Source organism: Harpia harpyja, chromosome Z (genome assembly GCF_026419915.1).
Source record: "Harpia harpyja isolate bHarHar1 chromosome Z, bHarHar1 primary haplotype, whole genome shotgun sequence".
In the NCBI taxonomy this organism is placed as follows: domain Eukaryota; kingdom Metazoa; phylum Chordata; class Aves; order Accipitriformes; family Accipitridae; genus Harpia; species Harpia harpyja.
Genome location: NC_068969.1, coordinates 55,303,324 through 55,312,514, shown reverse-complemented (window position 1 = coordinate 55,312,514; position 9,191 = coordinate 55,303,324). Strand labels below are relative to the sequence as shown.

Here is a 9,191-nt window from a genome sequence, read left to right as displayed (position 1 = left end):
GGCGGCAGGCGGTGCCGCCTCCTCCTCCTCCTCCTCCTCCTTCTCCTCCTCCTCCTCCTCCTCCTCAATGGGACGCAAGGGCGCAGGCGGCGCCACGTGCGGCGGGGCCACGCGCAGGTGAGGCGATTTCTCCCCGGTGCCGATCGGGGCCTCCCCCTTCCCCTCCGCCATCCCCCAGCCGCACCGGGGGATGGGGAGGGTGGCGGCAGGATCGGCCCCGCCGGCCGCGCTCCCCTGCTAGATGGGGGACGGCGGCGGCGGATTGCGGCGGGGGGTGCCGTGCCGTGCCGTGCCGTGCCGTGCCGTGCCGTGCCGTGCCGTGCCGTGCCGTGCCGTGCCGTGCCGTGCCGTGCGTCGCCCCGCCCCGGGCAGCGGCCCGGGGGGCGGCGGCGGTTGCCGCTGTCCCGCGCACCCGGCGCTCCCGCCCCCGTGCCCCAGCGCGAGGACCCGGCGCCCATTCCCGCCCTGGTAGCGGGCGGCGGGGCGGCGCCGGGGGCATCCGCGCTGCCGCCTGTCGCCTGGGCTCCTCGGGGGGTGCCAGCGGCGCCGCGGGGCTCGGCGCGGCGGAAGGGCGGCAGGCGGGGTGCCTGCGGCGGCCGCGGCGCTGGCCGGCTCCGCGGCGAGCGGGAGCTCCCGTGAGAAGCGGAGTCGGGCCAGGCGGCACCTTCCTCCTGTGGTGGGTGGGAGTCGCTTGGCCGGCTCCAGCGCCTGACGGCCGGGCGGGCAAACCCTTTCTCGTTCTCTTTTGTCTTCTGCGCAGACCTAAATCATGCTGCTCGGTAAGCTGCAACCACCGGTAAAACATGGTGGGCACGGCCAGTAAGCACATCTAGCTTTCTGCCTCATTTTGTGGCTTATTCTGATCTCGGAAACGGTTTTACTGAAATAGCAGTGACGTGAGTTTGCAGCCCGCTATGCTCTCTGAAAGGCAGGTGACACATTCTTACTACAAAGAAGTACATGGGGTGAAAGGCAGTGCTCCTAAACGGGGGCTTGGGGGGTGATAAGACACTTCTTAATCCACTGCATTTGGGGCACTCGTTTAACCTCCCAAAAGCTGATGATAAATTCAGTGCAAAATTAGTTGAGACGAGGAAGATTGCTATCTACAGTGTAATCAAGCTGGGGAAGAAAAGCAGCCGCAGTCCCAGAGCTGAGAATCGGTTACGTAGTAACCAGAAAATAACCTGTGGGGAGCTGAGGTGGGCCAGATGTGTAGGTAGAGTGGCCTGCTCTTTGTTCTAGTGGTGTTCTCCTGAAGCCAGGGACTTCACTGACTACAGGTAAGCTTTGAATATGTGGGGTTTCTGGCACTTTTATTGTTGCCCTGTAGTAGTTGCTTTCATATTTAGCCACTCTCACCACGCAAGCGGGAAGACTGGGGCAGATCAGTATCACAACCACAGTGAAATAAGTGGTTTCCTTTCTCATCCAAACCACTCCTATCTACTGGCCTAAGCTGAAACGCTGCTCTTCACAGTTGTTTGTTACAGTATTTCTGCAGTATGTTGCATCTTTCTTTCCAAGTGTTGTTTACCTTCATCTATTTAAGCTGCTAAGTTTCCATTTTTTCCGCATCCCTTCTGCATCATTTTTCTACTCTAGTAGCAAGCCAAACTTTTTTTTTTGTCTAGGGTATCAAAATTCCCATAGAATCTTCCTTTGTTTTGGTGCACAAGTTTTGATTCAACCAATAACAAAACTATTCAGGCTATGTAGAACTGGTGTTGGTGTAAGGATTTGGCTGATGTAATATGCCTCTTTTATGGTTCAAATGTGAGAAATATGAGTTTTTATACTTGTTGGCTTGCCTTGATTGATTCCCTCTGTGGAAGAGAGTTTCGTCCTTATAGTAGTTGTGGTTAGAACAGATCAGGCTTCCAGAAGCTGAGCCTAATGAACTTTGGTACAGAATTTTTTGCAAAAACTTTCTCATCTGTGCAAAAACTTTCTCATCTCTACAAAGCTGAAGTAACAAGTTCTTTGTGAGAATTTGGAGAAGCTGTTTTGACATCTTTGAGTGGGATCTCTAAAACTTTGGAAACCAGCCTTTCTTAAAACATTCAAGCTTGCCACAAATAAAGATGTCTTTATGTGATGTGTTTGACAAGGTTTGATTTAGAAAGGAACTTGGAGGTTAATGAATGTGAAGGTTATCTGTTCCGTGGCTGTGCAGGAGACACTTGTAACACATGCCAGGTGTCAGTTTATAGTAGTGTTTGCCAGTTTAAAAAAAACACTGCCTTTCTATCTTGAAGGGAAGACAGTGACACTTACCAGACAGGGTTTTTCTAGACTTTTAAGGTTGTTCTGACACTTCTGTTGAATAATGCTAATGGTTCATTTTGCAGTTTATACTCTATGACTGCTAAAGGGTTGGAAGATGCCCTGTGATAGTGCAGTGTTTGGGGCTAAAACTCAAGAGTTTTAGCAGATGTCATTACATGTGCTGAAAAGTCACATTTCTGCTGGTGAGATATTAGAGAAAGATAAGTCCTGTGAGCAAAGAATTTTGTAAGGGAAAGAAGCATTGAGAAGTTATTTAAGTTTGGTAATTCTAAATGAGTGGAAATATTTTACTTAACTAACTGTATAATTACTAGGAAAGAAACCAGACGTGGGGAAATCAGCCAAGTAATTACTGTTTGAAAACTATAACAGTTGTGCTTTAAGACTAGAAATTTAATTCATCAACAACCTAAAAGGCATGTTTTTCCTCACTGCAAAGCTGGTTCGGCTTTGCACATGGCACAGTACAACTCTTGAGTTTTTAGTCCCCTGGACTAAGCTACTGTAATATGGAGGATCAGATTGAAGTCTTACATTAGGCACAAACATTTGGGTGACATAGTTCTTGGAAAATAATTCAGGTCCATGGGAGAAGATTTAGGCAGCTGCAGTTAGTTGGCTAGCCTAGCTAGCAAAGCCTTGCCACGTAAACCCAATACAAGCACTTACCTTACGGCTCCTCTTCATTCTTCAGAATGTTTCTTCAGGTCTCAGCAGAGCAAAACTGAAAGGTGAGTCTGTTTTGGGATGGGAGCTACTATAATTTTTCTGGTGCAGTAATGCATAAAATACTACACCGTAATGCTTTTGGAACACCGTACAAAATATTTGCAGTGTTCCTGCAAACAGAAAGTACTTAGCATGTTCACAGTTGTCATTTAGCATAGATTATGGCTCTTCATCTGACAGTCTGAGAGCTGTGCTTGGCTTGTAGGCACAACCAAGTGAATGGCTAAAAGCAACAAATAAAGGCTGCTTTTCATCTTCTCTTTTGGGAAGTTCTTGTCATGTCATCACTTCCTGACAGATTTTGGAGACTGCCCTACTTCATTGTCTGTAATGGAGGAGATTAGGACTAGCAGGTAGAGCTCGTAGTGGTGACACACTGGACTCGGAGTCTAGGTGGGACAAAATGGTGCAGCGTTCTTGGTGTGGGAAGAGTAAGGTAGTAAAGGCGCAGCTGTCTCTGTGCTGGAGTGCAGTGGAGCAAGTTGTGGTGGAGTCCTGGAAGAGTCTGGGAGGAGAGTGAGTGGGTTGCAGCCTCCTGGCTGGAGCAGATCAAGTCAGCTGCTTTTGAATGGAGTAGAGGGGGAAAGAAGGGTTGTTTTTATTTTATTCAATCCCTATATGGATGCCTACTGCTTTTGGCTCATGCCTCACTGCCTGCCAGTGGAGAGGGGAATGTGCTCTGTCTTCTTCTGATACTTTGCAGATTACCTATCTTGATTTGGGGGGGAAAGGCAGACTAAATCTTGCATCTGGTTTTCTGTGAAAATACTTACAGAATGAAAAAGGAACTTTGGAAAAGCTTGTGTAGGTTACTTATGATGGGGGAAGTTGTTAAGTGTATTGTGAAAACTAGAGTTAGTTTAATGCAGGATCGTAGTGGGTGACAGTTCCTGTAATGCTGTGTAGTGTAGCCTTTATAATTGCAACTTTTTCCTTTGCTACCTTTTTTAGCCGATTTCTTGTCTGTTCTGCTGTACATCAGCACAATTCCTTGCCTCCTGTTATTGAGCAGAGCTGAGTTACAGAATATGGTGATAAACTTCTTAAGGCTGTTGTTGAAGTTTGTATTTGATGAGGAGAGCTAAAGGCTTTTCTCAGTTTCATGTTTCTTAATCAGCCTGTTGTACCACTGGACCTTGTAAATTCCAGTAATTACTGGAAACCTTTATATCCCTTTGTATTTTCTGTGATTATTGTTTCCTTTGGTTTGGTTTGGGTTTTGGTTTTTTGTTGTTGTTGTGCACAAAGTATTATCAGGCTAAAACTGTAATATTCTTTGTGGTTGAGGGGTATTGGGATAGAGCTGCTCTACATTTTTGTTAGATTTAGTCCATCTCAGTAATGGGCTGACAGCTGCTACTTACCACCTCGCAGGATGTATGGTAGAACAGAACAACAGCTGTGTGTAAATATTAATGTTTTGTATTACTGACTACATGACACAGTAAACATTGACTATTTAAGTAAATTGCAGAGGATATGTATCTTTTGCTCTGTGAGGTACAGCAATAAACAAGTCGTGTATGGTTTGCTCACAAGTATTGTCTTCAGCAGCTTTTCTGTGCACATCCTTTCCCCCTTTCTGCCTGTCCTGTCTCCTTTCTCTTCCTGGTCATCTGTCACACCTGAGGAAATGCTATTCTTGAGCACAAGCCCTGTTAGTAGTTCTAGAGTCTCACATTTAAATCCAAAGTATTACCAAGTTTCCTTGAATTGTCTGTGGAAAGGTGTTACACATTCATGCAGAGCACTTGGGATTGCAGTTGCTGCTGTCGGCTCTCTCAGAGTTGAGACTCTGCTGGTTCTTTCTTCTTCCTGTCTCCCCTTTGCTTCACCCTTGCCCCCTCCCCATACTTTCTGCTCCACCAGCAACCCAACAAACTGGCTGTCTTTGGTGGTTTGTTACACCGTAAATCATGTTGCAGAATTGGAATTTTAAAACAGGTAAAATGCCTCAGCAGGAGTGAGGCAAACTTTTTTGCTGTTAAATGTACTGTTAATGAAAATGTTAGGTATAGCGGTTCTAGCAGGAAGAATGTGAAAGCTTTTTGTCATCTCATTGAGACTACCTGAAAAATTGCTATTAAAATCATTTGGGTTTTAACTACTTAATTTTTATTGGAGGAAGCTGGTAACAGATGCAGTTTGAATATACCTACAGCAGTAAGAACTGAAACTTTAAAAGGAGCAATATAGAGGGAGGGTGCAGGGGAGTGGGTTGTTTTGTTATTGTTAGGTATATATATGTGCAGAATCATGTAACAGATGAACACCACTTACGCTTCTTGTACAGTTACCTGTTTGCTAAATTTCACAATGTAAATGTCACAAAGTGTTTTGTAGTTGTTTTGTTAGAATGGCATTTCTAAAAGTTGTCTCCCTGAGTGGTTCGTGATTTAGAAATATTTTATAGCTATTTAATGTATGATGTGGGGTTTTTTTTCCTTGAGGTAACAGATAAGAAGCATTTTTACTCTAGTTTTGTTCCATTAGTTTCCATCAGAGTGCTGTAGAGGCAGTGTATATTTGTTCTTTTGATAGCTGTAGCAACACAGAAGAAAACCTGGTGAAATGCTTGTGCTTATACAGGAGTTGTATATGTTTTTATTAGTATTCAGAACATGGCTGTTAAAACTTTGAGCCCCTTTTACATGACTGTTCAGACCACTGCTATTAAGTTGAGCTGATTTGTTGCTGACAGTTACTGGCATGCTAATCTTTATGGTCTAAGTAAATATGGGAAACACCAGGGCTGAATTCCTGAGCTGCTGAAACATGTGGAATGGGGACAGGAAAATTGTTTGTGGGAATATCTGTTAACACTTAGTGAGGTCTACATTTTGGCTTATTCTTTTGGAATATAATTATGGAATTCTTTTAGAATATACTTGTGGAAGTGGAGAAATGTTCTGTTAGAAAAAATGTCTGTAGTGCGCCACTGGAGTGAACACTGGACTTGGGGTCCTTAGCAGGCTACCAAAAGCTATGATTCAAATACAGCCCTATTTGTATGTTAATATTGTCTGTGTGTCATTTTATATATTTAGAGTGTTATTTTGTATACCTTCCACTACTAAGTGATAGTAATATCAGTTAAACTTAAGGATTTTTACTTCTCCTTTGCAGTGCACTATTTTAGTGCTATCTAACTTATTAGGGAAAAACTGAGATGAGTTTATTTTAAGACAAGAATGTAAAATTAGCAGATTTACTCTTGTCTTTAAACATTTTTTTCCCCCCCTTTTTTTCTGGCCAAGACATATGTGGTGGTCATGAATAGGAAGTTTTAGGACAGGCAGAATGAACAGGCCATACATTTGGTTGAAAGTCTTTTTAAGAAACAACACTGTTAGTTAAATTGTATTTTTCAAAATTAGCGGAGATTTTTTTATCTGTAAGCTGTAAAACAGAAGCCTTGTGTAACAGCTGAGGGAACATAGTCTAATTAATTTTACCTGGAAAGGTCATTGCACAGTAGGAGATTGTTGCCTGGATATTCTTGATGCTATCTCTTTGGAAATGGGTCAGTGTATATTCCAACATGAAGCTTTGGGGTTTGTCTTGCTTACACTGCAATCTTCTATGGCTGAGGCATGCATGTAACCTTCTTATCTTTACTGTCTGATGAGGTTTGTGCTGATGCACCAAGTACAAGAGGATCTAACAAAGAGCGTCTCTGCCCCTATATTGCTGCTGCTGCTCACTTCTTAATACAGAAAAATGGTCCTGGGAAGACTCTTCCCTGCTCCAGGGGCACCAAGATGGAATTCTGCATAGGGTACCATGTGTTAGAAGTTCCTGCCCCAGAAGTACCATCAATGGTGATGGGAGAAAGACAGCTCCATCTTCTTGCTCTGCCACTTGCTATTTCTCTTTCATGTACAACTTGAGAACCACGTTTTTATCCAAGAATGGTCTTGCTGCATTTTTTACATCAGATAACTGTACGTGTTTTTAGGAGACTTGTGTAAGTTGTTTACTGTAGTTGCAGTCACATACTCTCGTATTTTTCTTTCCATGTCTCTTTTCTTGGACTCTTTTTGTTTCACACACCACAAGAAAGAAGGGGATTCCTCAGTTTTTATAGTAGCCAAAGGGTTTGAAGGGAAAGAATTGCAGTTCCCACCTCTGAAAGCATTTATTCTAAAAAATAAACAATTTATTCCTTATATCCTGACTCAAATTTATGCTAATGACAGTAGCTTACAGCATCTGCTGGCCGGGAGATAAGCTGGTAACCATCAGCAGTCAGAACACCAATTCATATGCAATTCTGTGAGTCCATGCAGTAGTTTACAAGCCTGAAAATTGTCAATAACTTTGGTCTTATTTTTACAAACTGCCTGAAGACTCTGAGTCCCAGTGACAATAGCATGGAGTGGCAATCTAGCAATTCATCAACCTTCAGACAGGTGAACAACGTAATAAATCTTGCAGAAAATAATCTGTTAACTCCAAGCAGACTATGTGACTGCTCCAAGTCTGTTTTCTGCAAGTGAAGCTCCACTTGACAGGTCTACTTGCTGCCAATAACACCAACACTCTCCAGATTCTTGAATTAGGAAGGTAGAAAAACACTAAGTTTCAGATAGGTTTGCTAGGGAATTAAGCTTGTCAGGTTATATCTTTGTGTCATTTGTAGACAAATATGTTATGCTTTCCCTTCAGTCTCTATTTGTATGGTTTCTACTTGCTTTGAGAAGTAATCACTTTGGGTTAGAGAGACTCAGGTAGTGCCAGAGATCCTCATGAAATAACTAGTCATTAATTGCACACAAAGTTCACAACTGCTGCTGCTCCTCTCACAAATTGCACTACAGTAATAGGTAGGGGAAAGAAAATTTAAAAAAAACTCTTTCAATGACCTCCTGCTTATCTGCTTTAAGTGCTTGCTTTTCCTTCTTTATGTGAAAACCGTAGGTTTTAAAAAGCTGTTAAGACACTTGTTTCTGATTTACAGAATTCGGGTGGTGGGAAGGGAAGCTGATGCAAGAGGAAATGTTAAACTTCATTTTCAGGCTTTACCAGTGGATGTTGGCAATAACCTCTGCCTTTCTGAAGCTTTCTAGAAATAGGATTTGGAAAGCTTGCTTTCTTAACCCTGTCATAAACAGAATTAATTTATCTCAATACCTAATTTCTAACTCTCATGGGAGAAAGAGGAATTAGGTGTTTGAAATTTCATTTTGTTCTTGTTGCTTGAAGGACAAATGGCTGCAATTTCACATTCTAAGAGAAGGTAATTTTTCATTAGTGGTACTGAAGGAGAGCAGATATGTAACAAATACATTTAAGAAATGAATCTTTCTAATCCTCTGCTGCCACTCCAGGACCCTTACGTGTTTGTTGCTTGGACCTTAGCTTCAGCTTCTGGATCTGAAACAGCTGTATTGTTTACCCACGCTTAACCTATTGCTCTCTGACTTAGGACAGATTCTTTCTGGGTAACTTTTGCTCTGTTTACCAATTCTCTTTCACAGGAAGCTCAATGGTTGATCTCCACTGGGAATTTACTATTGCTTCACTTCGTTCATAGAACAGCCAAACTTATTCTGACAGATATTTAAAGATAAATTCAGTTCTGCTGAGACATCATTGTTGAGTGGCACTTATGTAATGATCTGACTAAAAAACAACTTAACCTAAAGCGTTTGATCAGCTGAGCTTCTAAACAAGTAACTGCTTATTAATTTTCTTAGTAATAATGGATTATAATTAATGGTATAAAGCCATACACAATTTACAGCAAGAACAGTTACCTAGGTAAAACAACAGAAAACTAAGCTCTGAGTCTCTGTTTCTGTATGCAAGTTATTTGGCCAAGATATTATTTTCACATGACTGGTTAAAAGGGTACAATATATGTTCACTTCACTGGTATGTTAGTGCTTAGAAGTACTTTTGACAGAAGGCAGTGCTAGTGTACATCTCTGTAAATATTAATTTTTCAGTGTGAAAATAAAGCAATGCTTTGTTGGAAATAAATAAGCAGACATCAAGCTGGCACATACATTCTGCTTTCACACTGAAGATTCACTCAGTTTTTGAAAGAATAGGTTTCTATTTAAGAATAGTCCTAATGGAGGCTTTATAGTTTTCATTAGCATTTTTGTCTGTGTGCCATTGCCATTTGATCAGGAAACTTTTGGGGAAAAAGCAGCTGATGACAGGGA

General features: G+C 42.5%; 1 protein-coding gene across 11 annotated transcripts in view; it reads left to right on the top strand.

Moving 5' to 3' along the window:
* The first annotated feature begins 25 nt into the window (after nucleotides 1-25).
* The window catches only part of PPIP5K2 (diphosphoinositol pentakisphosphate kinase 2), a 51,580-nt gene continuing 42,414 nt past the window's right edge, over nucleotides 26-9,191 (top strand). For 10 of the 11 annotated variants that reach the window (XR_008233409.1, XM_052776397.1, XM_052776396.1 and 7 more), the window contains exon 1: nucleotides 26-117. The gene's annotated coding sequence lies outside the window, so the exon portion shown is untranslated. Of the gene's footprint in view, nucleotides 118-762; nucleotides 780-9,191 lie in introns of those variants that run through there. The other variant, XM_052776389.1, reaches the window with a different exon arrangement.